The following is a 25,241-nucleotide window of genomic DNA, read 5'->3' on the forward strand; positions in this document are numbered from 1 at the left end:
GTAGGAGAAATAATTGAGGCCTTTTCTTTTACACTGTAAAATGAAATATATTTTTTTCCAGCAACTCTGAGCACTATTTTGCTTTCTTCACTGTTCTGTGTATTATTTAAAAACTAAAACAAAATAGCTAAACACTCTGTTTTTACAAGCAATATCCTGGTTTAATAATTTAGAATCCACTACTTTAGTGCTTGTAAAGCATGTAAGGAAATAGAAAGGGCACCTAACAAGATGGTAAAAGTTGGAAAAAGATCAACCTATAACTGATGCTGGTTTAAAAACACAAATTTGTCAGTTAAAAAAATTATATATATATATACATATACATATACATATACATATACATATATATATATACATATATATATATATATATATATATATATATATATATATATATATATATATATATATATAAGCTATTTCACCAGCACAAACATAGCCTCTCCTGTGTGAACCATCTGCATATATTGAGGAAGTTTCTTAGTTCCTTTCCCTTTTTTATTCTAGGCCTAATTCTCTAGGCCTCTAATTAAGGGTCTTATTCTATGGTCTTTTCTAACTCATTCATATCTGATTACAATCTTAATAGATTTCATTTTGATGACATTAGAAAAATCCTTTCTCAAAGGAAGTTGCTTCAGAACAGTGAGTTGGGGGGGGCTGGATGAATGACTCTTGATGATGGTCAAGGCACAGAAGTTTCATCCTATGAAACATTTGTTATACTGCTAAACAAAACAGGAGAAAAATGATAGGTCACAATCTCTTTAGAATCTTCAAAATGATCTGATTTAGGGGCGGCTAGGTGGTACAATGGATAGAGCACCAGCCCTGGAGTCAGGAGTACTTGAGTTCAAATCCAGTCTCAGACACTCAATAATTACTTAGCTGTGTGGCCTTGGGCAAGCCACTTAACCCAATTGTCTTGCAAAAAAAAAAAAGATCTGATTTAACTGCTTTATAGTGCAACTGCATAAAGTAGATCTCAAAGCTTCCAATTTTTGACTAATACTCATTTTCTTCAGAGGTGGCCTGCCACAGTGCATAAGAAGCAAGATCTAGTTTCTGACACTAACCTGTCCATAGCTCAGACAACTCCTTGGGAGTCACCTAAGAAGTTGTAGTCAGAGTTGTAATTTCTGCTGGGGGTGGTGTTCTTCACACTGGAAATCAGGTAGCTGCATTTTAATAATTACAAACATAACTTTATTAAAGTCAACTTCTAAAGTTCTATTATACTGTACAAATGGCTGGGGGGTGGGGGGAGAGGAGGGAGGTCCTCAAAGGCTATACCAGTATAGTACCAGCTCTGATATGCCTTAACAAGGTAAAATAGATTTCACATGTGGTCTAGTAGTCAGTAGATGGCTGACTACCATGGGATAAATGTTTGGGGGGTATAGCAACTCATAAACACTGTATTCTAATGTGTGTGTGGGGACTTATGCTCTATATTGATGGAGAGAATGCTCATTATTAATGAAAAACTGAATTATCTAAGCATATGGGAACCATTTTTCTAGGAACTTAGAAAAGTTACATGCCAAACAAAATTATCCATTCTATAAAACCAGTCCATTGGATTCATATTCTCATTTTTTCAACTATGAGGAACTAAATGTAGATATTAAAAATACAAACTTAGGACAATTAATAACTAATCTTCTAAACTGACAATGTTAAATAAGAGGCTAATTCTAAAGCCTTTTTATAAAGAAATAAAAACTAAAAACATTATAACATGTGAATAGATACATAATAAACATTTATTAAACTCTTACAGTAATTCAAGGCACTGTGCCAGGCATCAATGATACAAAGATAACTAAAAATACAGTCCCTTACCTCAAATAAAGTACAATAAGTGACCATAAACATTTTATGAAGACAAATTATGTGATAAAAAAGGAAATCAAAAAACATGAATAAATTATTCTCTACAATTGTCATACATTACATTTTCATCAAAGGGTATGGGAATTAAAGGCATAATGGGAAATGTGGCTTGAATCGTAAAAGGTATAGAACAAAACGAATTTTCAATCAAAGTAGTTCCAGGCAAGATTTAAAGATGAGATTAGAATATAACTCATCACTTCAACCTCCTTGTGTAACAGATCCTTACTTCACAATTCCATTGAACTTGCACCATATTTATCAGAATATAATCTGTACCTATTTTTTTAAATTGGCAAAAGTGAAAAAGTTATACAAAATTATTGTATTAAAATATTTACTGTGAAAGTTTTTTTTAAAACTAATATTCCTTTTCATTCAAGTCAAATTGTTCATTTATTTTGGTCATCTTTTTCTTCTTCCTTTCATCTTTGTCACTTTTCTTGAATCCTCTTACCAACAACAGTTTGGTAGAGTGTCCTTGAAGCCACTTAGACCAGGTTCAAGTCTGGTCCCTCATTCTTACTGACTGGGACCAGGGCAAAGAAGGTTCATACACTTCATCTCTCAGGCAGAGATGCAGGTCAACCTTTATTTAATAGAGTGAATTCCCTTACCAAGGAACTCCTAAGGCCAATAAAATTGAAGAACCAGTCTAGATTTCTTACTCATAATATTCTATCACTTGGATAGAAATCAAATCAGGTTTTGTCAGATTTTATGGAGAAGTACAATTCATATTCAAACCAATGTGATATTTCTTGAAAATCTCCTAATGTATTAACATTCTGCATGATATATAAAGGCAGTCGAAGACATGAACCTTCTAAAAAACATCATGGTTTACGAGTATTATAGAATTCTGCTCAGAATATCTCTTATGCTATATTCTTGACAATAAAATGGGGAGAGGGCAACTAAAAGTCATATTGGGAGGTCTAGTAAATTTTAGGGAGAGTTAAATGTAATGAAATTAAGCTTTAATTAAAAAAAGAAAATAAAATTCTATAATACCAGGCACTTTTCTTTTTTATTTATTTTTAAAGCCAGTAAATTCCCACTGTCATGCAGGGACTTGGGTGTCATGGAATGTGGTAAGTAAGAAAGGGCAGGGAAGGGTATTCAGTTAATTCATAGGTATTTGCTAGATTCCAAAAGTTTAGGCAGGCAAAGGGTTAAGGGCAGAATAGGGTCAATTAATGTAAGAAGGAGTAATCAGCTCCAGTAGAAAAACAAAAGTCCAGAATCCAGGAGATCAGCAAAGGCAGGGAGGAATAAGCAGATACTATGGGTCCATGTGGGTTGGCAAAGTCCAGGAGATCAGCAAAAGCAGGGAAGATCAAGCAGGTACTGTGTGCAGATCCCAGCAGGCAGAGCTCAGGGTCCAGAAGATCAGCCAAATTGAAGAAAAACAAGGAGATCACCAAGCCCAGTACAAGTGAATATTTTAATAATCTCTGATCCTAAGTCTGTATGATTTTGTACTGCCCTGATTTTATGTTTCTTGCTGAACTTGAACAAATGCTGAGTTTTGCCTGAAAGAGGTTAGAAGTTTACTGAGCTTACTTTTATTAAGCAGTCCTGGATTGATTCCAAAATACAGAATGTCTTTGTAACATAAATGAACCAAAATGTGATTGATTTGGGGTATGGAGTTATAACTGATGGAATTTATTAAACAATTATAGGGTGATCCAAACAAGTCATAAAGATAGCTGAAATTACAGAGGAATTTTGTTCAGATACTTACTTGAGACTTAAAAGCTTGAGATGGTGGCAATACCAACAAGAATTCTTGTAATTCTCTTAAATATTTTCTTGTAATATCATAGACTTAGCATCCAGGAATCCTTTTCAGGGAGTCAAAGAGGTACCAAGCTCTCTCAAGAGTTACTTCAGAAATATTGTGAAGTCTCACTTGTAGCCCTAGGAGGCAAAGTGAGAATCACTTCATTCATGCTATTGTGATAAGCAAAGTTTTACAAATCCTTTTGTGGCATTTTGTCCCCCAAAACCAGGTCTACATCTCAACTATAGAAAGAAAAAAGCTCTTACAAAGCATCATCTTACTTAAAGATTTTTATTATTTTAACAGAATAATTAGAGTACATTAGAGTACAAAGTTGAAACATTGAAGCTCAACTTTCTCCTTATACCTCCAAGTCATGTAAACTGAATGATAATGAGGTTCTCTGGATCCAAAAGAGATTGGGGTGATTGATTACATAGCAAAGTAAAACTTGATTTTAGTTACACAAAGCAACTGGCTACCAGTGGATTTAGTTTTTTACTACTAATAACTTAGTGGAATTATATCAATGTTTCATGTGTTTCTACTTGACTATGTAACAGTTGTTTACAGAAGACTCCTCTCAAAGTAAAATATGTTAATCTAGAAAGTGTGATATATCTATGAATGTAATGAAAAAGGATTGTGCTGCATGGAATTCCAAATAAGAAAAATGTGAATTTCTGATGCATTATTATATTATGATTTTAAGATGAAGACAAATTCATCGATAATGGATTCTAATACATTGTAAAAGAAAATCAGGTCATTTATCTTTGAGGCTGATATCAAGGATGTCCTTCAATAAGATAGTCTTTGGTGTAGCCATTAAGTTCAAGTTAGATTGACCATGGAATTTATGCTGTTTTAATACTTTGGTAATAAAGTGATCCCAGGATCTCTCAAAAATTGTTTTTAAAAAAGATATTATCAAACCACCTTAAATCTTTATGTATGAAAGCATGGATTTCTGAACACAGCTGATCAAATTTTTCAATTTTTATGCATGATTTCATTTATTCTTTACAGTAACACTGATGAGAAAAATGAGGTTTGGATCCTGTGAAATGGCATAGAAACTCGTTAACTACATATGGCTTACAAAAGATAATCACCTAAGTATATTATGTGGTTAGATAAAGCAGTTCTTAACTATGAACATTTAAAATTTTTTTTATAATTACATTTTGAGACAATTGGTTTTCTTTGTAATCTCATGCAATTTTATTTTATACATTTAAATACATTATTCTGAGGAGTCCAAAAGGGAAAGAAACCTTAGTCTAGGCAGCAGTTCATGAGGACTTAAAGAGATTTTACTATACTGCAATTTAAATAATATGGCAGCCAAAGACATAATTCAATCTTGAGGCTCCATTAATATTAAGTGCAGCATCCTGAACAAAAAATAATCATCTCCCATGTCCAGTCCCATATGGAATATTGCATCCATTTCTGAACAACACATAAAAAGGACACTGACATGGAAATTCTTCAACAATGAACAAACAGTATGGTATGTAGACAGAAAATCATGTCATTGCTTGTTTTAAGGAACTGGAAATGTTGAACTTGGAAAAGGAAAGATTTGTCAACATGATCCTTCAGGTATCTAAAGATATGATAGAGATTTCAAATACTATTGAATAAGAATTAAATGTATTCTACTTGACCTGGGAAAATAAAAATTAAAGTAATAGATAAAACTAGAAGATATTTTGGCTCAAAATTAGGAGAAACCACAAAGCAGTCAAAGCTTGAATTCCCTTTTGTTGATGGTTATTTAAGTTCAGGCTCTATGACTATTTGTCAGATATTTAACATAGTATCATATGTCTAAATTCTGCCTTGGATACTTCCTAGATATGTGACCTGAGACAGATCATTTAGCCTTTCTGGCCCTAAGTTTGCTCAACTATAAAATGTGGGGTGATGGATTTGATGATCTGTAAGGTCACTTCCAATTCTAAGTCAATAATTCTATTAAAGTTTGATATATATATATATGTATATATATATGAATGTAATAAAAAAGGATGGTGTTGCATGAAATTCCAGATTAGAATTCAGAAAAAAAAAATGAAGACTTGTATATAATACAAAGTGAAAAAAGCTGATCCAGAAAAACAAAATATACACTATAATACACAACAAGAACACTACAACACATCTGGAAGCTATGCAACTGTAATGATCAAACAGCTATAAGGAAAAGGAAAATTTCGCACCCCATTATTCCTTTCCATTTAGAGGTAGTGGGCTAATGGCTGTGGAATCTCACACTTTTGTGATGACTAATTTTACTTAACTATTTTCCTCTGTTTCAAGGGAAAGCTCAACTGGGTGGGGGGAGGGATGAATAGAAATGACAATGCTGTTAAAAATTTAAGGCATCAATAAAGTACACAAACAACAGCAAAAAAATCACTGTTTTACTCCCCCAAATCAACCAAAGAGATAGCTACACTGAAAACATTAGCCAGATTTCTACATGAATCAGCCTACTTTGTTTTAAATATTCTGTTCTATGCTCCTAGTCCTAGAACTGGTCAAAATAAAAGTGTTGATGGAAAAATGTATAGAAATCCAAATTTATAGAAAACTTCTAAGTCCAGGAACTATTAGCAATCAATTTCCTCATGTTGCTCTATCAGGAATACTTCCTCTACCCAATTCTCACATCTTCCTAGGTCCAACTCAAGTTTCACCTCTGACATGAAGCCTCTCAGTTTATATTCTCTTCTGCAAATTCCTATTTCAGCAGAGGAAACCACAGTATTTTAGAAACAGTGTAGGACTAACAGTCAAAAGATCTACTTTCTAATTTCAGCTTGAACTAGAATTTTAATCCACACACGAAATTGTGTGATCTTTGCAAAATTACTTAATCTTTCTAGGCTTCAATTTGAGCAAAGTATATTCTAAATGGTGTTTATGAACTATAAGAAATTAGGGATTATCATCATTGTAAGTGGTATCACATTTGGCTTTTAATTAGGCTCACTTTTCATGTTTATTGGCCTTGGATCATCTGGATCATCAATTATTTGAGGAATTAATTCTTTTTTAATCTCCCCCAGAGATATCTAGCATAATACATTGTCAAAAGCTAATGACTATGAGAGCAGTAAAGATTTCTGAGACCTGAGATTTGTAAGGTGATTTTTCAGCATAAAGTTTAATCCTATACTTATAAGTCATTTTTGACTTATGAAGCAGGGGCTGTGCACATGGAACTCAATCAAAAAATAGAATGTTTAATAACTGTTCCTCCTAATCAAGATGAACCAGGGAATCAAGGACTTTGGACTACAGACTACAAGTAAACTGAAACAGCAACCCTCAAAAGTCTTTAAGCTATGAGAATGAAAGCCCTAATATTTAAAGGTAAAAATTAAATGTTTTATCTCATCATGGGAAATAAGCTAAGTCCAGTGACTGATGTTCCCTAATTGTGATTCTGGATCTAAACTCCAGGGACTTGCATCTGAACAATGGGATCAAGTTAGGTAGATTTATGCTGCTTTCTGAAAAAAGAATTCACATCTTATCTAGAGTTTGACCTTTGAGGCACAACTCACATTTTTGGCTATCTTCAGTGTCTTGCATAGTACATAGTCAACAGGTATTTGGTAAATGTATGTTGTACATTAACTTCTAGGCCCCAGAAATGCTTGTGTAGTCAGAATGACAAACTTTCAAATATTCTAGAAGGCCAAGCATTAAAGAATTCTGATTTATCATTTTTGGCTTGTATTTCTCCAAAATTATTTGACTATGGACTTTGCATAATTTCTGTAGCCCTTCCATTCCATTCTGTGCTTTAATCTTTTAAATGTCAGATTTAAAAGTTTATGAGCAATTGAGGCTCTTCAAGTCAGATATTTTACCCTAATAAAATTTTTTCCAATAGTCTCTACCTTTTTACTTCCATACTTCTTAGTTCAAAGCACAAGCATTTTCTAAACCTTTAAAGCACTAGAAATGTGAGCTATTATTACTATTATGGGATATTAATGGTCAAAATCCGTATAGGTACCAGTAGCTCCTTTTCTAGAAGGTGTACTTCAAACAATAAGTGTTTTTACAGTTTGAAAGAGAATCACATCACTAGTGTTATAGATGTCATCATTTCAGAGGCTTCAAATATTTGGCACATTATCCTGGAAACATAATGCACTTCATTTTCTTAAAACTGTTCATAAGAACTTGCTTAAAGATTGCCAGCTCTGTTAAATCTGTAGTCTAATTTTCAGTAAAAAGCAGGAGGGATGGAAATTTTCACATCATATTCTATATCTGGATATGTGACAAAGAATGAATTTCCAATTCTTCAAGATTTTACCATTTTGTGTTTTTTGATAGCACACAAGCATGTTGATCTTGTTTAGTACCTTCATATTTAAATAATTGGTTATCTTAATGTTTTCCACTTGATTTTAAAATTTTCAATATAAAAAAAAATCAAACCTAGCTCATGAACTAATTTTTTTTTGGCAAGGTAATGGGGTTAAGTGACTTGCCCAAGGTCACAGAGCCAGGTAATTATTAAGTGTCTGAGGCTAGATTTGAACTCACATCCTCCTGATTCCAGGGCCAGTGCTCTATCCATTGTGCTGACTGTGGAATAAATGGGAGAAAGCAGAATTTTTTCTTTAAAAAAATTTTTTTTTTAAATTTAGGAAAATATTAACTTAGTTCAATCTCAATATTTTCTTATCTCTTTTCAATTTCAATTTCCTTCAGTAAGGAAGAACGCTTAGAGTTGGGAGGGCCCTCGTGAATCATCTAATCCAGACCTATCTTTCACTGAAGAAACTGAGATTTAGTAAGTTTATGTGACTCTCCTGCAGGTCTCACAGCTAACAAGTATCAGAACTCAAGTCTTTTCTTATTCCTGTGTTCCTTTGATCTTAAAAAGTCAATGACAGTACAGCTGATTTCATGGATCTTGGTCATTTCATTTTTGATGTAATTTCCAAACATCCTTACATATCTTCTCTCTTTTAATACATTCTTCAGCAGTCACATTCTAATGTCTCAAAACTTCCAAACCCTGATTTCTAAAAGGTTTGAAAAGTAATGCAAAAGGCCACAAGTCCAATGATGTATATGTACATCTGTCAACTGAGATACATTTTTTAAGTTTCAAAAAGCTTTATTACCAGTAATTGGTCACCATGTGATCCAGTTTTTCAACAAGCTTTAATAAAGTTGTTAAAACTGTTTAAATAGACCTGAAACCTCCATTAGTTAAAATATTTTGGCCAAATAAGCAACAAATGACTCATTTTACAATTACTTTCTTCTTTGAAAATGCCTTTAGGTTGCTGGGTCCATTATTCCATAAACTTCAGTGGTTCCTTATTTCTTCCAGCTTCAAATATCAAGGACTCCCTTTGTCATTTAAATCCCTATACAACGTGGCCCCTTCCTTACTTTCCAGTCATCTTACACATGCTCTCTCATATCTTTCACTTCACTTCACATCTCCCATATACTCTACGATCTCTCTACAGTGGCTAACTTTCTATTCCTTGGATATACCATCTTACCTTAATGGTGTGTACTCCCCAAGCTGGCAATGGTGTTCCATTTACTCTGGCTTCCTTCAAATCTCAGCCCAAATCCTGCCTTGTGAACAAAATTACCTCAGCATCCTTTTTTTGCCTTCCCTGAAGACTCCCATATTCTTGGTGAAGTAGACAGAAATGGGAAATTAAGAAAAAATTAATCTAATTCATACAGCAGTAGAGACTACTCTCAACATCCAAGGAATATGTATTTTTTTAAGGTTTCTTTTGCAAGGCAAATGGGGTTAAGTGGCTTGCCCAAGGCCACAGGTAATTAAATGTCTGAGACCAGATTTGAACCCAGGTACTCCTGACTCCAGGGCCAGTGCTTTATCTACTGTGCCACCTAACTGTCCCAGGAATATGTATTTTTAAAAAGATGCTTAATTCATATGCATTTCTAGTTGACATAAGAAATTACATATACAAAAAAGAATAAAAACCTTGGGGACACACTGAAAAATATTTTAATGTAAGGGAAGTGGTCCTCTCAGGGGAGTTGACCACTACACATGCTCTGTGTTTCAAATTCATTTACAGTTCTGCTTCATTACTAATAATAAACATCATTCCTGGTATGCAGAATCTTTTCATTTTGCAAATTAGCTAAAAAACAAGATACACGAAATACTGGCAATTTTTTGTTAAAGGAAAAATAACCAAATATAAATGATTTTTTTTTAAGTCTTCAAAACAGTACTTGGTTATATGGTTTCCCACTAGAGTGTGAAATGTGCACCCAACAGATTTCCAAGAAATTTAAGATTTCTTTATGCTGGAGAAAACTCAGGAGACACCTACACTTTATGGGATTAACTTGTCAACAATCTGATGGCTTTACTATTTTAATCTGAAGCATTTACCATTGTTTTATTTCTACTTTTCTTCATGTTTCAAAGGATTCAATGTTCATCAAATGTTCACAACAGGTGAAAATAACTGAACTTTACAATGGCAAAAGCATGAAACTTGGTATGTTGTCTGATTTCAGAATAAGCTTGTCTCAAAATCTTCACTGCACATTTCTGCCTACTTGATGGGACTTAAGGTTGGAAGTTAATCCAGATTTTGACCTTTAAAAACCTATGATTATCATGTTAGTCCTGTTCTTCTGTGTAAAATGTTCTTCCAAGTTGACCTGAACTAATATTTGGATTTCTAGCTACTTTTAAAAATTTTGGAATTTGAGACAATGAATTAATGTCTTTTGCTAATGAAATCATCTGGAGAATCTCAGCATCTACAGGAAATCCCTACTTGATCTAGAATTTATACTATCTCTTCTTTCAGTGATTTTTTGCTTTGCTCAGTTTGGATAGTTTGATGGTTTAATGGGTGGAAAGCTGGGTTAGAATTCAGAAAAGCCCAATTTCAAATCTGATCTGATTTACTAGCTAGCTGTTCAATCCTGGGAAAGTCATTTAACTTGTATTTGCCTTAATCAACTGGAAGAGGAAATGGTAAAACCTTTCTATTATCTTTGCCAAGGAAACTTAATGGACAACATGGTCCATAGGATCAGAGTCACAACTGAACAATGTTCACAGAGGGTCAATGAATAAGTGTTGTAGTACTTTCTAAGAAATCTTGAATGTTCTTGATATTAGAGAGTTGGGAGCTTTCGTGGCAAGAATTTGCAAGGTATTGTTCTATGTTTTTCTAGAATTAACCAGTACAAAGGAGTCATTCTCAACATCTTTCAATTATGATAGAAAGAACTGAGTTCATTATTGAAAAATTTGCTTTCAAAACCATGTATTTCCTACAAAGATAGTCAAAAATACCTGCAATTTGTGCCTAGGTTGTGACCTTCAAAGACTTTTAGATGGCAGTGTGGGCACACGTTGATAGGATGGGTTTTTTGGGCCACCATTTTTTTGGGGGATATCAGTAAGGGCTAAGATATTTTTTTTCTAGTATTTGGTTACCTTTCTATTCAATTCATTTTTTTGTTGTTGTAAATTCTGATTTATAAAAGCACTTGGTTTGACTATTGTCACATAACTCAGGAATAACTCCCACTTCTCTATGTCAAAAGTCAGTTTAATTCTTTGTAATGCTTGGTACTTGTCTTGACCAGAGTCTACCACATTAAAAAAAAAAAATATATATATATATAAAAGTATGAAATTTCTGTATCATCTACACATCTATAGTCTGTTATTTCTCCTGAGCTAATTTCCTTTAAGTTTATCTCTTTCCTGACCTTTATCAGTAGATTAAGAAAAAAATTATCTAGAGCATCCTTGTTAAAAAGGTTATAAAAAATTTAAATACTGGGAGGTAGAGGTTAGATCTCTGAAAAATGATCATAAAATAAAAATAAAATGACCATAAGACCATATTTATAATCAAATGAATTACAATATTTATATTTTAATTAACAAATTGTTCAAATTGCTAACCACAGACTATATTTACTAATCAATAAAATATAAATTTTAAAAGTACATACTTGCATATATAGCAAGGCTCAGCTTGACTCAATGGTTTCTGCTTAGTGTCTTCTGATGTAAACAGAATCTTACTAAGACATAAATTTGAGCATATCATTTTCTTGCTCAAAAACTCTGTGGCTCCCTCTTAGCTTTAAGGCAAAATACAAATCTCAGAGTAGAATTTAAGATTTTCTGGTTTGGTTTCAATTTGCTTTTTCAGATTTATTTTAATTTCAAATATTCTAAGTTTTTCAACAAACTACACTACTTTCCATATTCAATATTCTACTGCTCTCAGAAGCAAGGGATATACTCTTCTCCTCTGCTTTCAGCAATCCTAATTTTTCTTCCAAGACTCAGTTCTTCTTCCACTTATTTTTCCCATTGTAATGCTCCCTTTCTCAAGTTACCTTGTAACAACTGTGTAAAGGTTGTAAACCTTCAGTAGAATGCAAATTGCATCTTAGTTCTCTCATATGCACTGTCCACTTAAGAGTTAAAAGCATAAAAAAATGTAAAAAAACCAATAGACAAAAAATTATTCATGAGTAAAAGTCTTTCTGCCCTAGTTCCTGTTTTTCTATTGGATGACCTGGATGATTTTTTCTACTCTCAAGTTGGGTCAAGTTGTACATCCTCTGCTTCTTCCTACCTTAAGACAAGTTATCAGTTTTACCTCCTTCCACGTGCAAAATGGCCAATGCAAAGGCACCACCCTTTTTATGCTTGAGAAACCTAAGGCAGAGGTGTCCCATTGCTAATGTCATTCTTTCACTCCATGCCCAGCTCAAAGGAGTTTAATTTTTTTTTAGATTTTTTCAAGGCAAACGGGGTTAAGTGGCTTGCCCAAGGCCACACAGCTAGGTAATGAAGTGTCTGAGGCTGGATTTGAACTCAGGTACTCCTGACTCCAGGGCCGGTGCTTTATCCACTATGCCACCTAAGCAGCCCCGAGAGTTTAATCTTCAATGAAAACTATAAAGATGGGTTGGGACCAGGATATCTATGACTTTCAAAGCTAGAAAAATTATTTTACACTACGCCACCTAGTGGCCCTGAGAGTTTAATCTTCAATGAAAACTAAAGATAGATTGGGACCAGGATGTCTATGACTTTCAAAGCTAGAAAAGTTATTTTATCTTAAAAAATAGAAAGCCATTAGGATTGCTTTCATAGGGGAAATCATAAATGTGTGCTTAAGGAAATTGCTTTGACAGCAGTCTGAGATAGAATGGAATGGGCAGAGAATTGAGGAGGCTGATTAAGAAGCTATTCCAAAACTTTGCTAAACAAGAGGTGATCAGTGGTCCTTAGCTAAGGTAGGGGTTGTGTGAATGACTATGTGAACATGAAGTTTTATTTTCAAGGATAGGAACCTTCTAGCGGATAGGGTGGTGGATTAAAAATCCTTAAGAGTATTCTTATATGTTCATTAAATATTTTAACTATGTTTAACAATGGGTTCCTTAAAGTTTTGATTTACACAATATCTTAATATTCAGAATCAAAAAATAAGGACTTTCATTATTTTTTCTACTTTCATTACCAGATTTGGAGGGATATAAGGATAAATTTATGCTTAACCTTCTACAACCAGATACTTAAATAAGAAATGGTTATTTCTCAAGTTTTTTTCTTCTGCAAATAATTGCTTATTTTCTGTTTGATGAAGAGATTAGACTTATTTGGTCCCAGGAATCAGAACTACTAGTAAATGGATGGAGGTTAAAGAGCCAGATTTGGGGACTGAAATTACTTCCTAAAACTTAGTGTCTTTCCAAAGTAGAATGGGTGCCTCTTGAAGGTCTTTTAACAAGATTTGGGATAATTGCTGGTGGGCGATGTTGTAGATCAGTTTCCATCCATGGATGAACTAGATTACTTCTGAGGTACCCCTTGAACATTAAGATTTTTATCACCAGCAGACATCATAATTTCTTACCCAGGACAGCCTGAGGCTCAGAAGCCAAAAAGACTAATTGTTTCCCTGAACATTCTATTCTGTCATCCTTCCTTCCCCCATTTCTTTTCTTCCCACCAAGAAAATTTCATCTACCAGTTTTAGGGATTCTAAGAAAGCCCCAAGATAGCCAAATTATATTATTGCTTACTCACTCAATTCCTGTTAGCTAACATCTTTAATTTCACTTCTATAAAGATGCTCACTTGCTTCCTGCAAGTTAGCCAACACTTTGTTGCCAGAAGCAACAAAGCCTAGCCATTTCTCAGATGCTCAGGGGACCCCCTACCACTTAGTTGTCCTTAATAAAGTTGAATTGCTTTAGAATCTCCATTAAATGGTTGACTGGTTTCCTACCCTTGCCTGAACTAACTTACTTTTTAAGGGTTTTTAAAAGTTAACTTAGTTAATATTACTCTAAAGAGAAATAACAATTTTATCATAGTTTTAAACAGTCCTTATTTCATTCAAGTATCTGTGCTAAAATGAATAGAAATTTATTACTGATCATGGAAGGGAAATGGTAGTATTTGTCTGAAGATAATTCAGGTCATTAAACAAATTGAAGCCAACTATACTGCTACAGCAGTGTGAAATTTAAAAAAAAATTGTTTTAGGTTTTTTATTTTGCAAGGCAAATGGGGTTAAATGGCTTGCCCAAGGCCACACAGCTAGATAATTATTACCGGATTTGAACCTAGGTACTACTGACTCCAAGGCTGGTGCTTTATCCACTAAGCCACCTAGCCGCCCCTGTGAAATTTTTTTTTTAAGGAAGCTTAAGATAAAGCTTGGTCTACTGTTTTCTTATTCAAAAACAACTTACCAAAAATAAATATAGCAGGATGTCAGTGAATTCTGTCCTAAGTCTTTCATTATTAAATTTTTAAAATTTTCATCAGTTATGACTGAGTGAATGCAACTGTGATTCTAACTTATGGTAAAGTTTATTACAATGGTATAATTGTTTTCCATTTCAAGAAAGATACATACACTAAATTTATCTTCTCAAGACTGAAAATATTTTAAATAAAAGACAACTAATTATTCCCAATTCTTTCATTTAAAATAAAGTCCCCTATCACTCATTACACATATACCGTATATATTCATAAGGGTTGAAAGTTTAAATTTGATATGCCTGTTTATGCAAGAATAAACAAACTATCCTAGGAAGACTCTGATTCTAGCACCAGCGCTTCATTTTTTAATTAAAAAAAAAAAACCACTACAAAATTTATGTCAGCTGACAGATTTGGATGCTCCCTCCAACAATGAGGATCATAATCCAAGTACATCTTGGTAAATTCTTGTCCAAGTTTCCTCAGTTTGTAATGAAGTTCCACCCTAATGTGCTAGGATCTTTCCTTGCTTTCTCCTATTACCAGGATACCTGTTGAAAGCTTGAGCTATCTATTTCTTATATCATACCCTGGATATAAGTCAGTTTTTAGCATACATTTTCCAGATGTCATACTTCAATTCAGCTCTTGAAATTCCTTATTGGTTGTATCACAGACTGCTTAGATACCATGAATCTTTTAGGACTGTCATAAATTTGTTGTCTCTAAAAGGTTAACATAATGTGCACTTCATCCATTTTTTGCTGCTTTTTCCACCTTTGGCACTGTTAACACTTGGTGAAGCATTTGGTGATGCAGTCTTGGACTTAAGAGTCAGATAAGACCTAAGATTAAATCCATCCTCAGATACCTACTAGCTCTGAGACCTTGAGCAAGTCACAATCTTTTTTTTTTAACCACTGCAAAAGGTATGAGAAACAAAGTATTTGCAAAAGCACTAGCACAGTGTCTGGTACATAGTTGGTAAATGTTTGTTCCTACTCTATCATTTTAGTGATCCTTCTTAAAAATAGTTCTATTGCCCTTGAAACTAAAGAAATGTCCTAAAAAATTGTTTGGGAGCTGTTTTCTATTTTTCTTCTGTTCATTGTTCTTTCAATGTTTAATCCTGCAAAGCCTTCAAGATAACTTAATTGCATTTCTCAATTTTGAAAAAAAATTAAGTTTTCATTCCTTTCTGTTTTATGAGGTGATCTGGTTCATCATATTCCATTATCATTCTACATTATTGCTCAAAACAAATCAGAAATTCTAAGAGTTCTATCATCTTGGGTTGTCATCTTCTGCTAGACAAGCATTATCAAATGTTTTCTGATGAAGTTTGTTTAAGTTCTATTGTTCTTTGTTATGGCAATCCATTCACATTAGCTAAACCTTTTGAAATTATGATATTGGCTATAACAAAATTTTTCATCTTCACAGTATTTGCTGTTCTCTTTGCCATTAATTCATATAAGTTTTCCCAGTTTTTAAAAAATCAATAAATTGTTCAAATACAAGAGAAAAGTTGTTTCAATTGAATTATCTTTTTAATCATTTTACTTCTAACTTTGTAATGACTTTGGTCTTTGATTTTAGTATGACTGTGTAGACACTTGATTTAAGAATCTCTACATCAATTATGAATAATTTTTTCCTGGTAAAAATATAATCAATTTCATTTCTTTGTGATGTTGAGTCCTTGTCTTGTCCAAAACCTACAAATTATTTTTCAAAGATGTACAGGTATGAGGTTTCTTTGCATCTAATAGCACTTGTTCTCAGTTTTTATCATTAACCCACTAGTTTAATATAGTTCTTGCCACTTTTCTCTATTCTCATTTTTGCCTTGTCAGTACTGACCTAAATATTTAATTTAGAGTCTTTCTCTACCTTATCTTTACAAAAATTTTGGTATATATGCTACAATTATTTTCATTGAATTTTTTACAAATACTTATTATGAGTACTAGAGTTTCAGACAACTAAACATTTCAATAATTTCCTTCTTGCCTGTTCATCTATAAAGAAAGTCAGTGCTAACAATTCTTTCATTTCCCTTTCCTAGAGAACCTGTAGGTTCTGCCTTTTAGCATCAAACTCCCTTCTTCTAGTTTAATTTATCATAGGAGTGTCAAGATTGATATGATCAATATCTACCAGTGGAAGATTCGATTGATAACTGGACCAGGATCTCAACTTAATACCAGGAGCCAAATTAAAGCTAGCATATTCTAACCTCACAAGTTAAAAAGCTAGCACCCTTGTTCTGACAATATCATTGCTAGTGCATGAATAATGGGGGACAAAGTGGCTTTTTGCAATTTCCTTTATTTTCTGGTAGCCATCGCTGAGGAATTCATTCCCAAATAGCCAGGTACTATGTGTCTATGTGTCTGTCTGTCTGTCTGTCTGTCTCTCTGTTCCTTAAGATAAAAAGGATTTTATTCCTTAAAAATCATAAAAATTCTAATATCAACAATATTTAGAAGTTCAATATTAATAGAATTCACTTAGAAGTTCTTCTGATACAAAGTATTCTCCAAATTTGTTCAATAATTTCAAATAAAAGATCAAAATGTTAGTAAAAAAAGAAATCAATTGTCTTAGGTAACTACCTTAACTTTTTTATCGCTTCAAATAATCAAAAAACTTCAGAGCTGAGATATCATTTTAACATTTAGAGATCTAGTTTAACATCTTAATTTTTTAATTTAAGAACTGATTTATCTTTACATGTTTTACCTCTAATTCAAGGGAATGTGAGATTACTGATTATTTGCCTATAATAGGCAGTATGGCCCTGTAGGAAGAATGCTGGACATAGAATTAGGAAATTTTGGTTCAAATTTGAGCTGTCACTCATTGCCTGCATTCTGAGGCATTCTGTCTCTGACATTTATTAGGCTAAGGGACCAGATATTTATTTCTTTTGAAAGATGATGTATTGGTGATATCAATGACTGAGCATAAGGCCATTTTCCCATTGGTTCACAGAATACTGGTAAGTTGTAATCTTATCTTAGATGGCAGAATTGTTTACAATTTTCATTTGATATATACATATCTATTTACTGACTTACACCCTTTTACTGCACTTGTCACATTTTAAGCAGATCTTGATGAACTCAACACAACCAGAAGTAAAAAGACACAGAAAAGGCCACTGGATTTATAGTCAGAGGACCTCACTCTAAAGTTATATTAAGCCTCTAGCCAAATTATTTCTCCTCCCTTGATTGTGGGGTTCTTCCTCATTGAAATTCAAAATCTGAAAAACTAGAAATGAAAGAATTTGAGAAAAGAAATGTGCAAGGGAGAAATATGGAAGCAATAATAAGTAACACTGATATAGCACATTCTCTATGTCAGGTATTGCAACAATTGCTTTATAATTTTTATTTCATTTGATCTTCACAATAACCTTACAGCCAGTCAATGTGAAATCAGAATTCATGCTAGCTTCAGTTCTAAACCTCACATTCTATCCACTGTGTTAACTTAGCTGCTTTCAAAAGCTGTTTTCTGGAAAAATGAATTAGTTATGTTCTATGTAAAAATAAGCAACAAGTAAAATCAAAGAATGAAATTATAGAAAAGCAGTCTTTATTTCTGGTCACTAGAACTTTCTAACAATTAAAAATTGTTACAAAATAAACTGCTTTCTAATATAGTTCTTTTCCCATTCCTGGATGTACTTAAGCTAACACACTTTCATTTGGTAGGGATACTATGAATTCTTGCATGAAGTAAAGTTGGTCTATATGATAAGGTCTATTCCAACCATAATCCAGATTCAGTACTCCCGATACAGCTCTCCCAAATGTTTTTAACTCCTAGTTGCCCATTAGGTAAATTCAACACAAATATCCAACCACTTAATTGGCATAAGAGGTTTTAAAAATATAAATTCTGAATAATTTATTGTAGATTAAATCAAATGCTTTTTAATAGGAATGATTATTTTCCTCTCATTCAAATGTTATTTTTGAAGAAAAGTAACATGAAAAATGTGCATGCTGTTACTCAACTACAAGTACCTGGATAAAAAACTCCTACCAACAGTCTTTCCCACCATGAATAGTGGTGGCATGTATTCAGAATGGTAAAGTCCTTCTCTTTCTTTGAATAACCAGTCATATAACCTCCTCTTAAAGATCATTCTCCAGCCCATTTTTCCATGCTTCAAGGGACCTAAAAAAAGATAATCAGAGAATGGCATATCTGGGTTGTGTTAAGAATTTAGTACCACAGTTCATGTGAGCATTGTGTATCAATCATTTAATCTCTGTAAGTTTCCTTTTCCTCATAGTTCATAAATTCCAGTTTTCAAGATTGTCACACAAAAATATTAGGTAATACAATGCTAGTTTTGTGGATGTAGGTTCTCCAAAAATCTTAGGGTTATACACTGACACATAGTAAGCATACTGACTATGATAACACAAGGCCATGTTGATTATGGCCTTGAATTTCTTCATCACTGTTAAGGATTTTCTAGGTTTAACTCATTTCTTTTAGGTTTGAAATGCTATGCTTGCTTTTCAATGTGAGGTGTTATCTAGCAACTCAACTTAGAAATTATAAGTTTGGCTTGATACAAAATGGCATCTAGTTTAGATTTTTTGGGGTACAAATAGCACCCGATCTATAACTGATGCTTTTCCAATTTGTTTTTTATGTAAGTCAACTTTTGAGAAACATTTCGCAACAGAAATGTTACAAAATGGTAGCTAGGTTTCTAAGATGCCTTATAACATTCTCCATAATATACAAAATAGCTGAACAAAGAACTAACCTGAATTCAAAATTCTAGAAGTAAGGAAAATAAGAACTAAAATAGGTGACCAATTTTTGTCATTCTGATTCATTTCTAAATCCTCTCCCATTTTCTAATACTCTTTTCTCTAGGTCCCCAGTACAAATTCACTCTGAAATTAGGACATTTTCTCCCTTTTCCTCATTTCAAATGATTCAATGCAGACTATCAAAGCTGTATTAGTTATTTCATAGTAAAGTGCTTTTTAAAAAAGCACAAGTTAGGGGCGGCTAGGTGGCGCAGTGGATAGAGCACTGGCCCTGGAGTCAGAAGTACCTGAGTTCAAATCTGGCCTTAGACACTTAATAATTACCTAGCTGTGTGGCCTTGGGCAAGCCACTTAACCCCATTGCCTAGCAAAAACCTAAAAAAACAACCACGAGTTAGCTGCATTAAAAACGGACAGTTTCTAACCCAAATAAATGCTTGTTAACTCATTCCAAACCTTTTCTATTCTAAGATCATGTACATTATTTTTTTCTTTTTGGCAAGGCAATGGGATTAAGTGACTTGCCCAAGGTCACACAGGCAATTAAGAGTCTGATGCCACATTTGAACTCAAGTCCTCCTGACTCCAGGGCCAGTGCTCTATCCACTATACCACCTGACTGTTCCACATCATTAAAAAAAAAAAAAGAATGAGTTACTGTGTTACTTCCTATCTTGAAACCCCTTTGTTGTTCCTAAGGTACTATCTTGGTCCTTGTAAGTGTAATCTTAGCAATTTCTTCCATATTTTTACAACTTATAGCCTATAACATTCATTTAAATTATTTATTTCCTTGTGTTATCAGGCAAAATTTACCTAGGAACAAATATAATTAAAATACAAGGTAGAAAACATAATTCAACAAATATTAAGTGTTTACTATCTGAAAAGTCCCGGGAATACAAAGACAAAAATAAAAGTCTTCACCTTCAAAGAACTATATTCTAATAGGAGGTATGAATTAAACTGCACAATTAAGGGTATCAGGAAAACTTTCTTGTAGCTAGTAGTGGGCAGATGAGTTTATATTCAGAAAGAGTTGAAAGTTTCTAAGAAGCAGAAATGAAAAAACAAAGTGTATTTTGGGTGTGGGGGATGGTCTACACAAAACAAAAAAATAATGGAGGAGATGGATTCTACGTGGATAGCAAGACAATTAATTGAACTACTACTACTGGAAATGCTGACTGAAGTAATACTGTCAAAAATCTTAAAAGTCAAAGAAATGGATGTTCTATTTGCCCTCCTGATCCAATCCCAATCTACCAAAAAAGTATACAGCCAGACTATTTTGTATCTGGCAGTAACACTCCATAGGTTTCCCTCCATTCCTGATGTACATTTCTACCATTCATTTGTGGATATTAGGTTAGGCTAATTCTTGTTTTGCAAACTCAAAACTAGAATTTTAGTGTTCAGTCTCTTCAGTTGAGTTGTCCTATGCCAAAATGGTTTATGGATGGCAACACTGAAAAAGAACTGAAGTCAAGAGGGAGGATCTGTTTCAAAATCCAGCTGCTATCCCCTGTACCATCATGAGAAAACGACTATGTCTATGAAATCACTACTTCCAAAAGCAACTCATTTTATTTTTTGGCTAATTTTAATCGAAAGGAAGTTTTTTCCCTTATATTATTTTAGAAGTCCACCCTTTCCCTCCTCCAAATATGTGGAAATCTATTGAGACCATCTAGAGAACATTATTTCAGTTTCATTATAATGTAGACTATATGGTCACTAGTAAAAGGAAAGGCATCTCATTAATATTTAAACATCTATTATATGCAAAGTACTATGCTAACTGGCAAGGATACAAATGTGTAGAAGACATTTCATCTGCTCTTTAAAGAGCTCAAAATCTAGTAAGGAAGACATCACAGGAATGGGTTATATAACAAAAAGCATAAGATGAAGCTCATTGAAAGTAGGGATTGTTTCATTCAGTCAATATTTAGTGCAGCTTGCGAATTGCCATAGGTCATAAGAGTTTGAGTAGATAAGCATCTTAGATATCATCTAGTCCAGCCCTCATTTTAGATTTGAAGAACTTGTAACTTACTCCAAGTCATAATGGCAAAGTAAAATAAAAGAACCGGTTTTCATACATTTCCAACTCAAAATCCAACCTTCTGTCCCCAATTCACATATACTGTTCTCAGCATAAATAGTCTTGATATAATTTAGATAGAGATCATCATGCAATACAACAGAGTCATCAGGTTAATGTCAGGGAGGTGGCATTTTGAGTATGTACATTAAAATGAGTACAATTTCCCACAATATTCTTATTATGCATGAGCTGTCAATCTGTTTCTGGATGGCATAAAACACTATTTATTTTAGACAGTTCTGTTCTAGTTTGATTTTAGTTCTGTTAAGCTTGCGTCAGGTGGCAATAGCAGGATATGCATGAGGGAGCTGTTAGGGGTAACTGAACAGCAATAATCAAATAAACTCTGCCTTAAGTCCAGAGAAAACCAAGTTCTCCCAAGTTTACTATTTTCTAACTATCTTCTCATGGGTTTTTTTTTTTTGACTCTACTTCATCTTGAATAATCCTAAATAATTCTCTGGAATTTACACTATTTGTGGATGGTATTCCTATATCTGTAAAATGACAGGATTCCAAAAAATAGGTTACTGTCAAAGTACGAAATATTTTTCCAAGAAAACCAGTCATTTATAAAGGTTGGTTCCCACAGAAATGAAGACTCCACATTTTTAATCTGGTTCACATTGTATACATATTTGTGTAGAAACATATACTGGTATTCCATATAGAGAATGATTAATAGAATGAGTTGTGTTACAGACACTGTTGGAAGGCACTTAATGCTTTTAAGATTCTTTGTTTTAATAAATACATTAAAAAAAAAAGATTCTTTGTTTTATGCATGCTTTTGATACTAACATATTTCTTAATAAAACCTAATACATATTAGAGAAATCTTCAAAATGATTAATAGATTTTGTCTTGCTTTCAGTAAAAATATGACTCCATCAAAGTAATGTTGAAAAACTAAGTTTTCACAATGAAAACATAAAAACCAATACTATATTAAGAAATGTCTTAAATTTCAATTCATCTTTTCAAATTAATATGAAAAATTTCTCATAGGTTCAAAGGTTTTACTGCCCTTAATTACAAATAGCAAGTAATAAAAGTAAAAATGTTATGATATATATATACATATATAGACACAAAAGAAAATACTATAATAAACACATATAATACAATTCAAACATACATTTTTAAAAAATGCCTGAGTTAGGAATAGTTTTCACTATTAAAAACACTCAAGTCCTTTTGGATTTATTCCTATTCCCCCATCCCAGGGAATTAATGTTGCTGAAAAGTGAAGGTTCCTAAAGGTTAAATTCCACAACTACAAATTAATAATGAAAATATCTATACTAAGAAAATTATGTCCGTGTACAAGACAAAAAAGGTACAAATTCCAAGTTAATATCAGATGAAAAATAATTTACATGGTCCTTTAAAATGTAAGTTGGTTAAGAAAAAACATTTTCCTTTTATTTACATCCAGAATTGACAAATTCTGTAGCTTATGAAACAATTTTAATAAACATATTGAATGTAGAAATGCCAGGATAGATAACATCTATTATAGTATTTAAAAATAAACTAGAGCCTAAACATTGAAAAGCTGAGTTCCTCTTAAATTCAAAGAATAGTGAATTAGAACTATCTAGAAGTATATTCTACAAAATGTTAATATAAATCTAATTCTGTGTAAAATTACCTGTTATAAAAAATCTCAGAGAAAAAATATTCAAAGAAAATAGAAATAAAATTTCTGAATATTAAATGACAAAAATATTTCTCAGTACCATACCTGATTTTACAAGAAAACTTATCTCTTGAAATTGGTCCCATGAAACTGAATTTAGATTTCAATTTAAGCAAACAATTAAACCTATTCTGGATAGAATACCAGGCCTGGAGTTAGGGAGACTCCACTTAGAGAGTTCAAATCTGATATTTCCTAAGCTTTGTCATCCTAAATAAGTCACTTCACCCTGTTTGCTTCAGTTGCTTGTTTGTAAAATGAGGTGGGGAAGGAAATGGCAAACCACTCCAGTATCTCTAATAAAAAAACCTCAAACTATTTTATTTAGGGTTGGACATGACTGGAATCATTGAAAAACAACAAATTTTTCTTGTTAACCTTGAGATCTAAATCATTTCCATACTACAAAATTTATCTATTTATTTATTTAAGGTTTTTTTTTTTTGCAAGGCAAATGGGGTTAAGTGGCTTGCCCAAGGCCACACAACTAGTCAATTATTAAGTGTCTGAAACCGGATTTAAACCCAGGTACTCCAGACTCCAGGGCCGGTGCTTTATCCACTATGTCACCTAGCCGCCCCCTCATACTACAAAATTTAACTGAAATCATTGAAAAACAACAACAAATTTTTCTTGTTAACCTTGAGATCTAAGTCATTTCCATACTACAAAATTTAAAATTTAAATGACCAATTAATTTCCAAAATGGAAATAGCCAAATAGTCTATCAGAATTAAAACAAATAAATATTTTCTAGAATGAGATTGGTAAAAACTTACAATTTAAAACAAATTTTTGGTAGTCCTTTTGCTTGTCCCTTGCTATCTAAATTAGTTAAAAGTTAAAATGACTATAGCATAATTTTAATTCTTATATAATAATATTTTATAAAGTATAAATTCATAATAAAATAAATCCTAATACTTTAATATATTTCTTAAAATTCTCCTCTTCTTAGCCAGTATTTTCTAGGTAAAAGAGCTGTCTAAGTAAAAGTTTAAAAATAATTTAGTTAAAATACAGTGAAATGATTTAACAATTTGTAATAACTGAAAGTCTCTATTATGCATTTCATTTTTTAAATAGATTTTTGCAAGGCAAATGGGGTTAAGTGGCTTGCCCAAGGCCACACAGCCAGGTAATATGTATTTCATTTAACAAAGTAACCTAAAGGGATCTGTTATTCATTCAGACTTTGATATGTAAGATGACTTTTTGAAAGAATATAGATTTTTTGTTGTTGCCGTTTTGAATTAAATTTCAGAATATTTTCAGTAGAATTACGAACTGAAAAGGGTAAAATTCAGAAAAGATTATTTTTGTTTTATCTTTTCTGAATTTTAAAAAATAAAGTATTAGAAAAAGGCAAAAAGTCAAGGCAGTAGCAGTCTTAAAAATAACATTTAAGATATTATGTAGGGGGTGGCTAGGTGGTGCAGTGGACAGAGCACCGGCCCTAGAGTCAGGAGTACCTGGGTTCAAATCCGACCTCAGACACTTAATAATTACCTAGCCGTGTGGCCTTGGGCAAGCCACTTAACCCCATTGCCTTGCAAAAACTTAAAAAAAAAAAAAGATAATATGTAAATCTGGGCATTCTGAATACCTGAATATGTGTAGGGGGAGAGAAGTAAAAAACATTTCATTTCATCAGTTCTGTAAACAAGTGGAAATGAAATTCCTGTCATGGAGAATAAAATCTATTTAAAACTGGCACCATTAAGGGGGGAAAAAAAGAAAAAAAAGTCATGGGTTATTATGCTACTTTCTTAAGGGAAGATATGAGGTAAATGATTATATGCTCATTTCATCACAACTCCATAACAATTATAAATAATTTAAGAAGCCTCTATAAAAGTTCTAGATAAGAAACTAAACATAACTTTTCCTTCATTTTTGGTTAGTAGATTAATCCATCTAAATGTTTAAAAGAGCCTATGCTCTCTTAAAACAGTAGGACAATAATTTTTATTTTTTTAAATCAACGAGATACTGAAACACTCGAGACAAGGCTTTTTTCCCCCATCAGGATGGTAACATCCACCTGCAAAAGGCAAGAAATGTAATTAAGATTTAGAATGCAGGCTTATTGAAGATATTAATGTATAGAGAGGTCATGA

The 25,241-nt window shown here is 32.8% G+C and overlaps 1 long non-coding RNA gene across 21 annotated transcripts in view; it reads right to left on the minus strand.

Annotated features, from left to right (window-relative positions):
• Positions 1-25,241, minus strand: part of LOC141508492 (uncharacterized) — a 107,200-nt gene that overhangs the window by 10,769 nt on the left and 71,190 nt on the right. For 11 of the 21 annotated variants that reach the window (XR_012474434.1, XR_012474444.1, XR_012474439.1 and 8 more), the window contains 2 exons: positions 9,244-25,165; positions 1,080-3,825 (listed from right to left, as the gene is read on the minus strand). This is a non-coding gene — a long non-coding RNA (uncharacterized LOC141508492). The other 10 variants (XR_012474443.1, XR_012474432.1, XR_012474440.1 and 7 more) reach the window with 9 other exon arrangements.

This window comes from Macrotis lagotis, chromosome 1 (genome assembly GCF_037893015.1).
Source record: "Macrotis lagotis isolate mMagLag1 chromosome 1, bilby.v1.9.chrom.fasta, whole genome shotgun sequence".
NCBI lineage: Eukaryota > Metazoa > Chordata > Mammalia > Peramelemorphia > Peramelidae > Macrotis > Macrotis lagotis.